This window comes from Macaca fascicularis, chromosome 9, assembly GCF_037993035.2.
Source record: "Macaca fascicularis isolate 582-1 chromosome 9, T2T-MFA8v1.1".
Taxonomy (NCBI): domain Eukaryota; kingdom Metazoa; phylum Chordata; class Mammalia; order Primates; family Cercopithecidae; genus Macaca; species Macaca fascicularis.
Genome location: NC_088383.1, coordinates 131,104,084 through 131,120,773, shown reverse-complemented (window position 1 = coordinate 131,120,773; position 16,690 = coordinate 131,104,084). Strand labels below are relative to the sequence as shown.

The 16,690-nt window shown below is 49.2% G+C and overlaps 1 protein-coding gene across 30 annotated transcripts in view; it reads right to left on the bottom strand.

The window, feature by feature from the left end:
* The window catches only part of TACC2 (transforming acidic coiled-coil containing protein 2), a 258,699-nt gene that overhangs the window by 129,824 nt on the left and 112,185 nt on the right, over nt 1-16,690 (bottom strand). For 3 of the 30 annotated variants that reach the window (XM_074002966.1, XM_074002967.1, XM_074002968.1), the window contains exon 1: nt 11,780-12,128. The exons of 24 other annotated variants lie outside the window; for them this stretch is intronic. The gene's annotated coding sequence lies outside the window, so the exon portion shown is untranslated. Of the gene's footprint in view, nt 1-11,779; nt 12,129-16,690 lie in introns of those variants that run through there. 3 more of the 30 variants (XM_074002963.1, XM_074002965.1, XM_074002964.1) reach the window with 1 other exon arrangement.

Sequence of the window (16,690 nt, the reverse complement as noted above, 5' to 3'; positions counted from 1 at the left end):
AAAGGCACATTAGGGGGAAGCGGGGAGGGCGGAGGTTGTTTTTGTTTTTGTTTTCCTGGAGCCTGGCAACTTCATGTCTGAAACTTGTTCTCAAATGATTCAGAAAAAGTAGCAATGATGGATATATAGAGAGAGGATGAATGACACAGCACATGTGGTAAAATGTCAATGACTGGGGAATCTGGGAAAGGGAACATGGAAGGTTTTTGTAGTATTCTTATAACTTTTCTGTAAATCAGGAATTGTACTCAAGACAAATAAATAAGAACTTCTTGGGCAAAGGCGTGCAGGCAAACAGCCACTCTCCAGCATGCACGGAGCTCCATTTGGGTCTGGAGGACATAGTGTGATATGCCACCCACTTTAGCAGCATTGGGCAGCTGGGGGGACATTTAGCTGGACAGCTGGGGCTGGGGCCAGTGTGACAGGGGCCCCGGAACCTCAGACGCTCAGGCTACAAGCCTGTTGTCCTGGGGCAATGGGGAACATGAAAGATTCAAACACAGGCCAGTGGCAGAATATTCAGAAGATAATGACTGTGCCACAGTGGAGATTAATTGGAGGGGGCAAGAAATGCAGGCAATTAAGCCGAAGCAAGAGCTTTGGAACGGTTCAGGTGCCAGGTGATGCAGGACACACTGGGACCACTGCAGAGGAGGTGGAGTTAGTGGTTAGTGGTTCCAGAGGCTTCATGACATCTACCTGACACTAGGTGTGGAGGGAAGGGACATGAAGAACAATCAAAGATGATTTGGGTTTTGAACATCTAATGGTTGGAAGACTATGTTATTAACTGTATGCCTTGCACATAAAACCTTAGACCTTTGGTATTATTACTGATTTATCTTTAATAAAGATTAAAGAGCCCAGGCGCAGTGGCTCATGCCTACAATTGGGAGGTCGAGGCGGGCAGATCATGAGGTCAGGAGTTCGAGCCCGCCTGGTCAACATAGTAGAGAAACCCTGTCTCTACTAACAATACAAAAATTAGCTGGGCATGGTAGTGTGTGCCTGTAATCCCAGCTACTCTGGAGGCTGAGGCAGGAGAATTGCTTAACCCCGGGAGGCAGAGGTTGCAGCGAGCCGAGATTGTGCCACTGCACTCCAGCCTGGGCAAGAAGATTGAAACTCCATCTCAAAAAAAAAAAAAAAAAAGGCCGGGCGTGGTGGCTCACGCCTGTAATCCCAGCACTTTGGGAGGCCGAGACCGGCGGATCACGAGGTCAGGAGATCGAAACCATCCTGACTAACACGGTGAAACCCTGTCTCTACTAAAAAATACAAAAAAACTAGCCGGGCAAGGTGGCGGGCGCCTGTAGTCCCAGCTACTCGGGAGGCTGAGGCAGGAGAACGGCGTGAACCTGGGAGGCGGAGCTTGCAGTGAGCTGAGATCCGGCTACTGCACTCCAGCCTGGGCGACAGAGCGAGACTCCGTCTCAAAAAAAAAAAAAAATAAAAAAAAAAAATGACTCTACCGCAACCCAACTCAAGAACAGGCTCCCCAGAAACTCTGCACCCCACTTCAGAACACCGGCATAGTTCTCACCAACAGAGTGAAAGCTGAGCCCCGGGATGCTCACATCTGTTGACTCCGGTTTTGAAAAGAGAAGCAAAGCCTGTCATAAGTCAGCAAAATGGAATCATCCGAGATCTGCATTTTCATGGCTAGTTTTAGGCTGGGCATGACCCAACTGGCCACAGTTAGAAGCCACAGCACCGGCACCACGACATGCGGAACACACAGGGCATCCTTTCCAGAGCCACCCTTGGCATTCCTCTGGGTGAGGGGCCCACAGACCCCAGCTGTGCTTTGAAAGGTGGGCTCCACAGGTTCCTTGGCGCAAGCACGCTGTGCTTTTTAGTTATGATGAAAAATAACTCATCTCTTCTGGATCTGGCAAATGGGTGGAAAAGTGTGGCCTGGCATCCCTGCAGGCCAGGGACGGGGGTGGGGCCAGGTGAGTAATAAGATTTCTAAGACCAGGCCAAGCACGGTGGCTCACAGCTGTAATACCAGCACTTTGGGAGGCCGAGGCGGGTGAATCACTTGAGCTCAGGAGTTTGAGACCAGCCTAGCCAACGTCGCAAAACCCTGTCTCTACTAAAAAATACAAAAAAAATTAGCCGGGTGTGTTGGCATGCACCTGTGGTCCCAGCTACTCTGGAGGCCGAGGCATGAGAATCACTTGCACACAGGAGGTAGGGGTTGCAGTGAGCCGAGACTGTGCCACTGCACTCCAGCCTGGGTGAGCGAAACTCTCTCAAAAGAAAGATTTCTAAAACCAGAGAGGGCAACCTCTCTCACAAGCAGAGGAGAAACTGCAGCCCTGAGGCCTGAGGGACTTCACCTATGTTGCAAGCATGCCGATTTTATTTTTGGTGATAAAATTTGAATATATGTGAAATATTATAACACATTTAAATAAAAGAACTAATGATAACAGCAGTCATAAGGGCAGCTCACATTGTAAGCACTTCTGTTTGCCAGGTGTTGTGTGAAGGGCTTTGCACGTACTCACTCAGGCAGCCCCTCCCCTTAAGAGGGCGAAGAACAAGAGTCAGGACTGGCACCCACGTTCAAGAGCACAGGAGCCAGAAAATCCCACAGCATGCTCTGGGCCTGACGCAAGCTAACGAACAAGAAGATGCCTCCCACAGGACCCTGGAGAAAGCAGCTTATCAAACGGACCCTGCAGCCCATGCAGGGAGGACAGAGATTTTCCGCTCTTGAATGAGAAAGCCCAGCAATTTAAAGATGTAGCCTTCAGCTATTAAAAAATAAATAAATAAAATAAAAAAGAATTACTTAAAAAACGTATTTAGTTACTTATATGTGTACGGTATCTTAGAGCTTTGCCAAATGCCGCTTTTATGATTCCTCATCACCGCTCTGAAGAAGGCAGACAAGTTATTTTATAGAAGAGGAGAGGAGATCGAGACTCAAGGAATTAAGCGATTTGGCAAAGAGACCCATGGCAAGAACCCTGGCCCTGTCCTCATCTGAAAACCCAAACTGCCAACCCACCCCCTCGGGTCTTTCCTCTAGTGGGCACGCCATAGCACCCTATCCAGAGTTCAGCGGCACAGCCCCAGGGGAGGCACGGGAGGCGGCAGAGGCCTCTGGCAGGGGAGGGAGAGGTGGCAGAGCCAGCAGTGCAATCGTGGCCCCCAGCAACAGGGCAGGGACCTCTACCTTCCCTGCTGAATTCTCAGTCCATAGTCGGCAATGCATTTACTGGAATGAATGAACCAAGGAAGAGGCCCAGGCCCAGGCCCAGGAGCCAATGAGGCTGATACAACGTGATGCTTTGCAGCCACATGAAAGTGCACGTTTGCCCGTTTCGATTATGAGCTGTGCTTGTCACATTTTGAAGTCAAATTTTTTAAAGTCCCAAATATTTTGTTAGATACTCCTGTGATGCCTGGGAGCCTTCACAGATGAAGAAATAAAATGCCACTCCTCCTACCCCTTGAGAGGTAGGATGGGGCAGGTGACAGGAGGCCAGAGCCCAGGGCCAGACTGCCCAAGCCTGACCCCACTCCAGCAATAAAGAGCTGTACAACCTTGAAAAAGGTCCTCTCAGAGCCTCATCTGTCAAAGATGGCAGTGACAGTCCTTCCTGGAAAGGGAATGGAGAGGATTCCTTGTGACCAGTCATGTGAACGTTTCTGTAGCAAGGTGCCTAGCACACACAAAGTGCTCCACAAATGATGGCGTCATTAAGACAAACACTACGGGATGTGCTATTTCCCAAACATAAAATACAGAATGTACTGTTTCAAAGTACACATGACCCTCCCTCCCGCCTCGCCTGCACACCCAGGTGTGTGTCTCAGGCGCACAGGCTGCTCCTTCAGGCACCCCAGGCTCTATGTGAATATCAACTGGGGTGTGGATTAAGAGTGAATACAGGGCCGGGTGCAGTGGCTCACGCCTGTAATCCCAGCACTTTGGGAGCCTGAGGCGGAGGAATCACCTGAGGTCAGGATTTTGGCCTGGTCAACAAGGTGAAACCCAGTTTGTACCAAAAAAATGCAAAAATTAGCTGGGCGTGGTGGCATGCATCTATAATCCCAGCTATTCAGGAGGCTGAGGCAGGAGAAACACTTGAACCTGGGAGGCAGATGTTGCAGTGAGCTGAGCCGAGATCACGCTGCTGCACTCCAGCCTGGACAACAGAGCGGGAGTCCGTCTCAAAAAAAAAAAAAAAAAAAGAATGAATACAGGTGGCAGCAAGTGAAGGACACCAATGTTTATGAGCACCCAGCATGCGCCAGGCTCTGTGCGGGCTCTTCGTCACTGTGAGCAATGTGACAGCAGGAAGTCCCTCTCCCCAAGGCCACACAGGGCTGAGCTCCATCCCAGCTGCTCTGACTCCAGTTCTCTCAGCGAAGGACCCTACAGCCTCAGAGCAGCGTGGACTCATGATGTGCAACGAAGAGGGAGTGGCATGCCGAGAGCCGAGTGAGTGCTGCCTCCCTAGGAAGAGGGTGTGCACAGCCAGCCAGGGCACTGGCAGTGGCTCTAACCACCAGAGGGTGGGGGCATAAGATCCGTCCCCTCCCAGGACTGTGGGTACCTCTTCCACCCAATGAGGGTTTCAACTATTCGTCTCTAGGGTTCCTTCCAGCCCAAACAATCTTTTGATCTGAAACCCAGGGCCTCCTGGCTGAGAAAGGTTGGCTTAGAGGAAGTCGTGATCAGTGCCCATGTTGGCCCAACCCCGAGGCCAGGCGGGGAAGCAGAGCAGCTCCTGGTTAGGAGTTAAGGATGGGAAGCAGGGGGTGACCTCCTGACTCACAGCTCCAGCTCCCCAGGAGACCTTACTGCGGGGAAGGGCGGGTTGCAGGACGGAAAGGGAACCTTCTCCTCATACACAATTTAATCACCCCTTAAAATTAGACTACTGTTGTTCCCACATCCTTCGGGATTAATGAGCCCAAGGACTGAATTTTATGGCAAGCTCAAAGGAGAGGAAATTACTCTGGGAGGACAAGGCAGGGAGATGGCAGCCAATGTTCTTTCTTTTTCTTTTTTTTTTCTTTTGAGAAGGAGTCTCGCTCTGTCGCCCAGGCCAGAGTAGAGCAGCACAATCTTGGCTCACTGCAACCTCTGCCTCACGGGTTTAAGCAATTCTCCTGCCTCAGACTCCTGAGTAGCTGGGATGACAGGTGCATACCACCACACCAGCTAATATTTATATTTTCAGTAGAGACAGGGTTTCACCATGTTGGCCAGGCTGGTCTTGAACTCCTGACCTTTGGTGATCCACCCGCCTTGGCCTCCTAAAGTGCTGGGATTACAGGATTGAGCCACCTTGCCCAGCCTGATGGTCCTCTCAAAAGATAACAAATAAACCCAGCCAGATGCTGGGAGAAGCTATACAGTCAGGTGAGTGGAAGTGTAGCTGTCCTCCTGATCAAAGCAGCACAAAGCCAGCTGAATGGGCCAGCCCCTCTGGGATCAAGATCTCGGCTGAGGATACCCAAAGCCAGTGCACCAAACCACAGGTGCACTGACTCACCAGAACAATGGGCACAGAAATCACATGGAGGGGTCCAGGGGGGTAGGTGGGCAGGGGCAGCAAGTACAGTACAAAGAGCACAGACTCTGGACATAGATCTGAGCCTGAATCCGGCTCTGCCACTTACTTGCCATTTATAAGCCCTAGGCAAGTTCATTAAACTCTTTGAACTTCAGTTTCTGAACCTGTAAAATGGAGATAAATGCATTACTTGAAAGACTGTTAAAAGACCTAAGAGCAAAAACTATATGTAGAAACAGAAAGTATAATGATGTTACCAGGGTCTGGGGAGAGAAGGGAAGAAGCAAAATTGTTGTTTAATGGGTACAGATGTTCGGATTGGCAAGATGAATAGGTCCTGGAGATCTGTTTCACGATAATATGAAAATACTTAACACTACCGAACTCTACACTTAAAAATGGTTACGATGGTACATGTTATGTGGTTTGTTTAATCACAATTTAAAAAACACGTAAAGCATAGCATCATCTCACTACAGGTCCTCAATACACAGCATGGGTTCATGGAAAATAGCACTAACAGAATGATATTAATAGCCTCTGCCTCCAGATCTGTCTAGCTAACACTTAATTCAGGCCACAATCAGCTTCCTCTCTAACTTTTTCAGGCTGAGAACAGGCCACTGAGCTCACAAACAACAAACTGAAGTCTCAGCAAATGCCACCAGTATTTTTACATAGATGAGGCAAAATCTTAGTTGGTGTTTAGAAAAATGTCATTCAGTCCTCGCGATCTTAGCAGACTCACAGATTTTCCCTGATTCCAAAACCATACAAACAGCAAATTTACCTCCATTTCCTCTCCCTGCAATGCAACCAGGTCTAGACCGTGAACAAGAAGCAAAGCCTTACAGCCTATAGTTCAAGAGAGGAGACGATTCATTAGCTGATTCAACAAGAAACTGCCGAAAATCTGTTCTGCCAAACACAATCCAAGGTACTGAGGATGCAGAGGGCATGACGCAGGGGTTTGCAGCCATCAGGGAGAGGCCTTGGCACACGGCTGACCACAAGACAACGTGGGAGCTCTAGAATACAGAGTCCTAGGCCAGCTAAGTTGCTGGGATGAACCGGTTTCAGCCAAGGTATGAAAAGTAACATCCAGGCTGGGCACGGTGGCTCACACCTGTAATCCCAGGGCTTTGGGAGGCCGAGGCAGGCAGATTGCCTGACGTCAGGAGTTCAAGATCAGCCCAGCCAACATGGTGAAATCCCGACTCTACTAAAAATACAAAAATTAGCCGGGCATGGTGGCACATGCCTGTAATCCCAGCTACTCAGGAGGCTGAGGCAAGAGAACAGTTTGAACTTGGGGAAGTGGAGGTTGCAGTAAGCTGAGATGACACCACTGCACTCCAGCCTGGACAACAGAGTAAGACTCCGTCTCAAAAAAAAAAAAAAAAAAAAAAAGGAAAGAAAGAAAAGAAAGAGAAAAAGAAAGGTAATGTTCAATCTTTTCCTGTTCTGTGTGAAGCAGGGAGCCAGAAAGTAGGAGCCACAGCAAGCCCAAGGGATGGAGGGAGGGGTGTCCTGGGCATAAAAGGAAGAAGAAAAAAGACCCTGTTAATGGCCATATGACCTAGCTGCTTACTGTTTCTTCTCAATTTAGAATGTGCCCCACTGGGGGAACAGCCATGATATGAAATCAACCCCCATGCCCTCAAGGAGCTTCAGTGTAAGAATGCTAGCCAGGAGCCTTCTATTCTAAATGATGCGGACACCAGAACAGGTCCTGGACCTCAGAGGGCCGAGCTGGACACAACCACAGAATGAGAAGAATTAGTGGGACCGTAAATAACCTGAGATGAGCCAATGGGGCAGCTGCTTTCTCTTTCCATTTCTTTCTCCCCAGAGTTACTGTCTGTGAGCAGACCTAACAAGAGCTCCATATTCGTGTGTTTGGACTTATTTTCTAGGCAAAATATAAATGAACAATTAAAAGGGAAGGTGGCAGCTGGGTGCGGTGGCTCACACCTGAAATCCCAGCATTTTGGGAGGTCGAGATGGGCGGATCACTTGAAACCAGGGGTTCGAGACCAACCTGGGAAACATGGCAAATCCTGATCTCCACTAAAAATACAAAAAATTAGCCAGGCATGGTGGTGCACACCTGTAGTCCCAGCTGCTCGTGGAGCTGAAGCAGGAGAATCACTTGAACCCGGGAGGCAGAGGTTGCAGTGAGCCAAGATCACGCCACTGCACTCCAGCCTGGTGACAGAGCCAGACTCTGTCTCAAAGAAAAAAAAAAAAAAAAGATTTCTAAGACCAGAGAGGTTGACCTCTCCCAGGAGCAGAGGAGAAACTGTGGCCCTGAGATTTGAGGGACTTCAGCTAATGTCGCAAGCATGCTGATTTTGTTGCTAGTGGCAAAATTTGAATATATATGAAATACTGCAACAAATTTAAATCATTATAATGAAAGTATTAATGATAACAGCAGTCATAAGGGCCACTCACATTGTGAGCACTTCTGTTTGCCAGGTGTTGTGTGAAGGGCTTTCCACTCACTCACTCACTCATGCAGCGAGACTGTCTCAAAAAAAAAAAAAAAAAAAAAAGACGGTGGCAAAGCAATGGAGATGAACAAAAATGAAGCCCAGATAACCAGCTCGTGAATGGCAGAGTCAATACACAGCTTCTAAATAAGGAAGAACTGCATTTCATAGTATGTCTCCTGGTTTGCATTTAAAACCTACACTAATGCACACAGGCTACAGCAGGTGTTAGGAAATCAAGCTCCCCTGTATCAGTACTTTTAATCATAACCAGATGAAAAATATGAACACCACTGACTTTCCATTGCACAGCTCTTTACAGCTTGGTTATCAAGTATTTTCATGTGCATGACATCACTGTCCTCTCCAGCTTTGAGAGCCAGGTGGGCAGGGATAACTGGCCCCACTGTCTACAAGAAGGAAGGTGACTCAGACAGTTCACAACATCACGACTTGCTTAAGGTCACACAGCTGGTAAGGAGTATGGCAGGAACTCTAATATAGGACCTTTGTCTATAAATTCTGGGCTTTCTCTATACTGCCCTTCCCCAACCTAAGGAAAATAAAGTCTTGGGGACTTTGCTTTCTGTCAATTAGCAGCCGTGAATACACTTGCAAAGTGACAGACTGAAACTCTATAATACTGTGGATAATGGACAGAGGGAGGGGGACAGAGCTGATACTCAACACATCTGAAATGACACCTCCATGACAGAGGATGGTCTGCTCTACGTTCCCTGGAGAATTTCACTTGCTCCTCTGTTTTCAGATGCATTGCTCTGCAAACTTTGGTTTTCCTGGGTCTTCCTTCTCATGCCTCCCATTTCTCCTGAATGATTTCATAATCCTCAGGATGTTCTGTCACCACAGGGAGTTGCTGTGAAAATGATTATTGGGGTCATGAACCAAGGACTGTGACCTCAATAGGGTAGAGGCAGAAAAAAAAAAAAACCCAGCTAGCCACCAAGACAGATTTCATAGACCTTGGTCATGAGGGCACCCAGCCCTGCAGCCATCTCTGTGCTCCTCTAGCCAGCACTAGTTACTGATTTTATCGCCAGTTTCCTAAACCATCTCCTGATCATCTGTGCAAAAGTTGCAAGGGCCTGCTAAACCCCAACTACAGTAAATCCAAGAATGGTTTGCTTTTGGCTGTGGAACCAAGTCCTGGAAATACACCCACACATACATGTACACATATGCACATACACACACACAGGTGCTCTCTATCAAGCCCTCATTCTCTCCCAGCCTCCTCTACACTTACAGCCCAGAGCTGGGCAAGCCCAGAGACCCTTTCTTTCATCCTCCCAATTAGAACTGTCCCTCATGATTCCTCAAACCCTGGCAGCATCCTCTATCAGAATGCTATTGGCATTGGGGTGAGGCAATTCTCAGCTATGCAGGACTCTCATATGAGAGTGACTCTAGCCCTCCCCCACTAGACGCCAATAGCATCCTCCCCAGTCACTGGGACAACCAAAAATACCCTCTTAATAGCAGTTCCCTCCCTAGTCACTGGGACAACCAAAAATATCCTCCCACATTTCCAGACATCCGCTCCTGGGACATTATCCCTCACCACAAAGCCTGCCCAAGATGTGCATGCTCAGGTATCTCTCTCTCTCTCTCTCTCTCTCTCTCTCTCTCTCTCACACACACACACACACACACACACACACCCCTACCTGCCTACCTCCTTGAAGGTGGGGGCTGTGTCTTATTCAATTGAACCACTATCTACCTCCCGGGCTCCGTGTTACTCTTGTGGCATGGCATTGTGAACCAGACATATCCTTCCTCAAGCAGTGTCTGTCTCCATAGAAGCATCAAACACAAATAACCAGGATACAAAGCCTAATAAAACCGATGAGGCTGCAGGACTTGGCGCAGAGAACACCAGGTCAAGTATCTGGGGCCTGGGGTTGGAGTCCTACCTTGATGTGTGGCCCTGGCCAAGGCCCTGGGCTTCTCTGAGTCTCCCTTTTCGCATCTGTAAAACGAAACCATGATCTTTAACTTTCCTTCTTGCTAAAATATTTTAAATGTTCAAGCACGTTTCTTGAACATTATTTTTTTAAGAGAGAAAAGAGGATGGCTGGAACGGACAGACAAGGGGCTAATTCTATCTAGGTTCCACAGACGGTGTAGCATTTGACCTCAAGATTTCCATAAGGTAATTCCATAACACCGGTATATGAATAACTGTAATGCAAGCAGGTCATATTCCATGATCACACTTCTGAGGCTCAGGATGTAACTTTTGATGAGAGACTAGTGACTCTTTGAGTTGCTGTGGCATTTGCACAAGGAGGGTGGCTGCTGGCCTATTTGCTGCTCCGATTCCCTTCCCAAAGAATGAGTCCCAGGCAGAGCCTGTGAGAAGGAGCCCCGTGGGAATCCACTCACCCGCCTGGCTCAACTGGCCCCATTCTCAGGAGGCCCTCCTTCCTGGCCTCAGAACGGAAAGCCAGCTGCTCCGGGTGGGAACTCACTGTGCGATTCTCAACAAAACCCTTCCTCCAAGTTCCATCAACTGTCAACCTTAAAAACACTGCTGAAGATTCAACTGTTCATCTGCACGTGCATCTGAAAGAATGGAAACCACAGACGAAACACTGCCTCAGGTCACAGTCCCAGAAAAAAAGTCGTTTCCAGATATCATGGAAACGGCTTTTGAAATGTGGCCTCAATAGGAAATCAGAGAAATAAGAACGGGGAGAGTTCTCTGCCTGGTAACAGAGCCGCACCTTCCTCCGGCATAGCACAGGAAACTGCCCTAGGATCCTCAGTGTACCACGTCCTGTGACACGAGGGCCCCCGACCCTCTCCAGCCACCCCTCCTTAGGCCCCACTTCCATTTCCCCTCCACAATGTCTATTTCAGCCGTATTTCAACCCGCTATCACATTCTCCTGTCCTAGCATTTGACAGAGTCTGAAGATAGCAACAACAGTTAACAGTGATGATAATGAAGCCATTTTAAGAAAAGACCAGGACTGAAGAGGACACCTGGCCACAGCGTGGTGCATTCGGCGCTCGGAGCCTGGGTAGCAAATCCCAGTGCCCCGAGACTGGATTTCCAGGACACCCCGAGGCAGAGGCGCACTCTGCGGCGGGAGCCAAGGACGCGGAGGGGACGCTCGGGCGGGTCACGTGCTGCGCCCGATCTCCGAAGTGCGCTCGGCCCTGCTGACGTAACTATTCGAGAATTTAAAAGTCCCAAACTCGGAGGAAATCCAGGGCAGAGTTTTATGGCTATTCCACGCGCCGTCGTGACCCGCCGGGGATGCCCCGCGCGACCCAGTGGGACCACACACGCTGGGAAAGAGCCTGGTGGGAAGGCGTGGAGGCCGCCCAAGGGCGGGACCCCAACCCTGGCGGGGAGCTCGGTCACGGGCGCCAACCACAACCACGCGCGGGGACCCCAAGCGCGAGCGGGAATCCCAGCCACGGGCGCGCGCCCCGAACCACGGGCTTTGACCCCCGCGCTTCCACTCAAGGGAACCAGGCTCCCGGGCAGACACTCTGGGGCCCGCGGTTTCCCCGCAGCCACACTCCTCTGCCAGCAGGGGACCGAATGTGTAGTTAGCCACTTTTCCACCCTCGGCCAGTCCCAGCCGAGGAAAGCCGAAATGAGCTTTGGCCACTTCCAGTACGCCTTTGTCTGGGGGCCAAGGTCCTTCGGGCGCCCGTCTTCTCCTGACCCCGGCCGCCCGCCCGTGGCCCCGGCACTTACCCGCCCGGGGAGATAGGGGATGGCCCACACGGAGCCGCCTTCGTTCGGAGACGCAACTGCCAAACAGCCCGGGGGCGCTGGGTTTTCCGAGCCCGGTGGCGGCGCGGCGCGTGGGGTCACCACGACCCGGTGCGGCCCTGGGACGCAAAGTTTCCCGGGACAACAGCGCAGGGCCGGCGTGGCTCCCCAAAAGGCTCGGGAAAAGTTGCAGCACAAAAGGCCAATGACTGGGCGAGCGGCGGCGGCCGGGCCAGGCTCCTCCCCCAGCCCTGGGCGCTCCGAGCCGGGCCAGCGTTCGGCCAGCTGCTCGCGCAGGGCGCCCGCCGCGCTCTCCTCCCCGGCCAGGAATGCGCGGGGCCGGGCGCGCCCAGACGCACCGAGGGGCCCGCGGCCGCAAAGTGGCAGGCGAGAGACGCACGGACCGACGGACGCGCAGCCCGGCCGCTGCTCCTGGAGGCGCTGCAGACTTCCAGGAGTCTCTGAGTCATGACAACTTGTTACTGTTCTTAGTTTGTCCACAGCCTTCCACTACGCATGGCAACGCCAGGAAGGCTGTGGCGTGAGAACGGACTGGGAAGGTCAAGTACAGGCCAGGCAGCCCGTGCTTCCTCTGCGGGGCCATTGCCCGCCTGAGGCTACCCGGGAGCCTCAGAAAGAAGCTGGGGGTGAAATGGTGCCTCGCTTGTTCCTGAGGCCAAATTCCGGCCCTTTTTTCTTCACCTGTGTAGGATTAGTAGTGCTTAACCACAGAAAGCTCGGGCTGTGCTAGAGTTTGCAAAACTTGTTGACGTGCGTTCTGTTTGGCTGTTGCACAGTCTGAAGTCGGCAGAGGCTAAATCCAAACCAATTCCTGCTTCCATATTTCTAGGAATTTTGTATCTATTGGCATGTGAGGTTTGTTTTCCTTTAAGGGCCCAACTCCTTCACTAACATGGACCTCACACCCATGAGAAGTGGTGCTTACCTGCCAATACCATGGCATATCACCTTTTCTCTAGAAATTTCTGCAGCTAGGCCCCAATCATGAAAAGCTTATATAGATACCAGGCTTTCAATTTTAAGTTTAGTGTCACAGAAAGCACTGCTGTAGATTATATACTCAGGGACCAAAGGGCAAGAGACTCAGAAATTACTCAGCACTTCCTTTCCTCCTCTTAAACAGATCTTACGAGCCCCTAATGAGGATTCTCTGTAGAATAAAGAAATAGACTTTTACTGCCTTCTGCGAAAATATTGTTTTTTTAAATAACGCAGTGCTTCTAAGAGTCACATTTCTGATGAAAATTTAAATAGATTCCTTGTTCACATCCTTATCACGGATTTCCTGGTATCGTATTAATGTGTCCATTTTACAAGTATGATAACTGAGACCCAAATAGGCTAGTTTAAATGTATACCATCTGCTGTTAGTGAAGAGAGAATGGGAATGCCCAGTCTTCAAGGTTCTTGTGCCTTATAATCCTAGCACTTTGGGAGGCCGAGGCAGGCAGATCACGAGGTCAGGAGATTGAGGCCATCCTGGCCAACATGGTGAAACCCCGTCTCTACTAAAAATACAAAAAAAAAAAAAAAAATTAACTGGGCATGGTGGCATGTGCCCATAATCCCAGCTACTCAGGAGGCTGAGGCAGGAGAATGGCTTGAACCAGGGAGTCAGAGGTTGCAATGAGCTGAGATTGCACCACCGCACTCCAGCCTGGCAACAAAGTGAGACTCCATCTCAAACAAACAAAAAAACAAAAACAAAAACAAAAGGTTCTAAAATGTAGTTCTAAAAGGACCTAAATGTAGGTCATATCCATTTATGGTAGAAACATACACTGCTCACCACCATATAAGCTTCAGCACCCCAACTGAGCAAAGAGCCAAGATGAATTTGAGGTGCCATCCCGTTCATGTGAAACAGCCCCTCCAGTTGACAGATGCATATCCTTCAGGACAGAGGAAGGTGCCACTCTGTTTCAAAACCTACTGGTAGGTCTGTGTGGTTGGCAAAAGGAAGGCCCCCGCAAGATGGCCACATCTTCATCCCTGGAGTTGTGAATATGTTAAGTTACATGACAAAGAGGAATGAAGGTCGTAGATGGAATTAAAGATGCTGAAGTCACCTGACTTCAAACTAGGGCGGCTATCCTGGAGTATCCAGGTGGACCCAATGTCATCATGAAAGTCCTTTAATTGGAAGGAGGAGGAAGAAGAGAGTCAGAGAAAGAGACGTGGCTGTGGAAGCAGAGTGAGCGAGAGATTAGAAGATGCTGACTTTGAAGACAGAGGAAGGTACCATGAGCCAGGGAATGTGAGCGGCTTCTAGAAGGTGGAAAAAGAAAGAAAGTGGATTTTTCCTTGAGGGCTTCCAGAAAGGAACACAGCACTACCGAAACCTTGATTTTAGCTCAGTGAGACCCATGTTAGACGTTTCACCTACAGAACTCCTAGTAAAATAAATCTGTGTTCTCTTAAGCCAAAATTACTAGTTTTGTGGTAATTTATTATGGCAGTCACAGGAAACTAATGCAGTAGGTACCTGGTTATTACTGTGACTTAATCCCTTCTTTGAAGGATTTGTTGTTGTTGTTGTTGTTGTTGAGATGGAGTCTCACTCTGTCCCCCAGGCTGGAGTGCAGTGGCGCGATCTTGGCTCACTGCAAGCTCCACCTCCCAGGTTCACGCCATTCTCCTGCCTCAGCCTCCTGAGTAGCTGAGACTACAGGTGTAAGCCACCACGCCCAGCCAATTTTTTTGTATTTTTAGTAGAGACGGGGTTTCACCGTGTTAGCCAGGATGGTCTCAATCTCCTGACCTCATGATCCACCCATCTTGGCCTCTCAAAGTGCTGGGATTACAGGCGTGAGCCACCACGCCCAGCTGAAGGATTTAAGAAGATAGCTTGGATTTCATTAACATCTCCAGAGTCTAAGGTTATTCGCTGCAGGAGAACCACTCTGGTTGAGGAAGGCTGACCTCAGCACCTCTCTGAGGAATGACCGAGCTCAGGCAGTGCAATGGTCTTGAGCAGCCAGCATTCGGACACAGCCATGGTCCCATGTAGGACGAACTCATCAGAAGATGAAGTCAAGGGCTCCTAATATCATACAGGACTGAGCCTCAAATCCTGCCACACAACAGAAATACATCCACATCAGAAACTCTCGGCCAACCCACACAGCTCTGTTCCTAGTCACGACCAGAAATCCTGCCTGGACAGTGAACCTGGAACTACAGTAAATGTGCACTGCCATCTCCTCCTGCTCCAAGTCAGGGTAGCAATGCAATACAGAGGAGGGAAGATGCAGGCTTGTGCTCTCTGTCTTGGGATACCTGGAATCTACTGAAGACTGACTTGCAGGCAGCAACACGTGCCTCAGAAATTGCATCCATGGCTGAATCTTTACTTCCCAAGGATTCTTTCAGTCTGAGTACCAGGCTATGGTTCTGCATCAGGGTGGTCTGTATATGTGTTTACAGCAAGGCTCTAGTACAGTAGCTGCTAAACTCTCTTCTCCAGAGTCCTAGGGTTTCTGGAGTTATCTTAAAAACATCCATAGCACCTGCAAAGAGAGCTGTTTCACTTTTGTCATATCTTTAAGTTCCACATAAGATTTTATTTGGAGAAGAGGTTCACCAGGAGCGAAGGGGAAAAAATGAAAATGTGAAAACACTAATTTTATAGAGAACTTATGCTGAAATCCAAAGAAGGAGATGGACTTACCCAGAGTCAAAGGCAGCATAGCGACAGAGCAAGCCTCCAGAATGCAGACTTTAAAAAACTTAAGTGGAAAGAACTGGATAATGCACCCTATATATAACACCCAGATCCAACATGATCAAATTATGGCTAATTCCATTTTATCCACAATCCCACTTTCCCTCTGCTACCCAGATTGTTTTGAAGCAAATGCCAGATAGCATCATTGCATCAGTTAATATTTCTGTCTGAATCTCTAAAGGCAAGACCTGGAAAGGGAATTTCGGAAGTCTGAGTCTTCATTCTTCTTGGGCCCCCAGCCTCTGCTCAACAGAACTAGCATTCTGAAGGGACATCCATAACATGAAAATATCAATAGGAGACAACCATGAACCCCAGGCTGTGGGGCTAAACTCAGTGCCAATAAGACTCAGTGGGTCAATGTTAAAATGCAAATTTTTGGGCCTGGCTCCCAGGCATTCTGATTCAGCACATCAGGAAAGGGGCTCAGAAATGTGCATTTTATCAGGGAAATGTAAATCAAAACCACAATGCCATACCACCTCACTCCTGCAAGAATGTGCTCTCAAAAAATTAAAATAATAGATGCTTGTGTGGATGTGATGAAAAGGGAACACTTTTAATGTAAACCAGTACAACCACTACAGAAAACAGTGTAGAGACTCCTTAAAAAATTAAAAGTAGATCTACCATTTGATCCGGCAGTCCCACTCCTGGCTGTCTACCCAGAGGAAAAGAAGTCATTACATGAAAAAAGATACTTGTACATGCCATGTTTACAGCAGCACAATTTGCAACTGAAAAAATATGAAACCAGCTCAAATGCCCATCAATCTGTGAGTGGATTAAGAAAATGTGGGCTGGGCGCCATGGCTCATGCCTGTAATCCCAGCACTCTGGGAGGCCGAGGCGGGTGAATCATGAGGTCAGGAGTTTGAGAACAGCCTGGCCAACATGGTGAAACCCTATCTCTACTAAAAATACAAAAAATTAGCTGGCCGTGGCGGCACGTGCCTGTAATCCCAGCCACTCAGGAGGCTGAGGTAGGAGAATCACTTGAACGCACAAAGCAGAGGTTTCAGTGAGCCGGGATCACACCATTGCACTCCAGCCTGACGACAGAGCGAGACTCCATCTCGAGAAAAAAAAAAAAAAAAAAAAGAAGACCAATGTGGTGGCTCATGCCTGTAATCCCAGCACTTTGG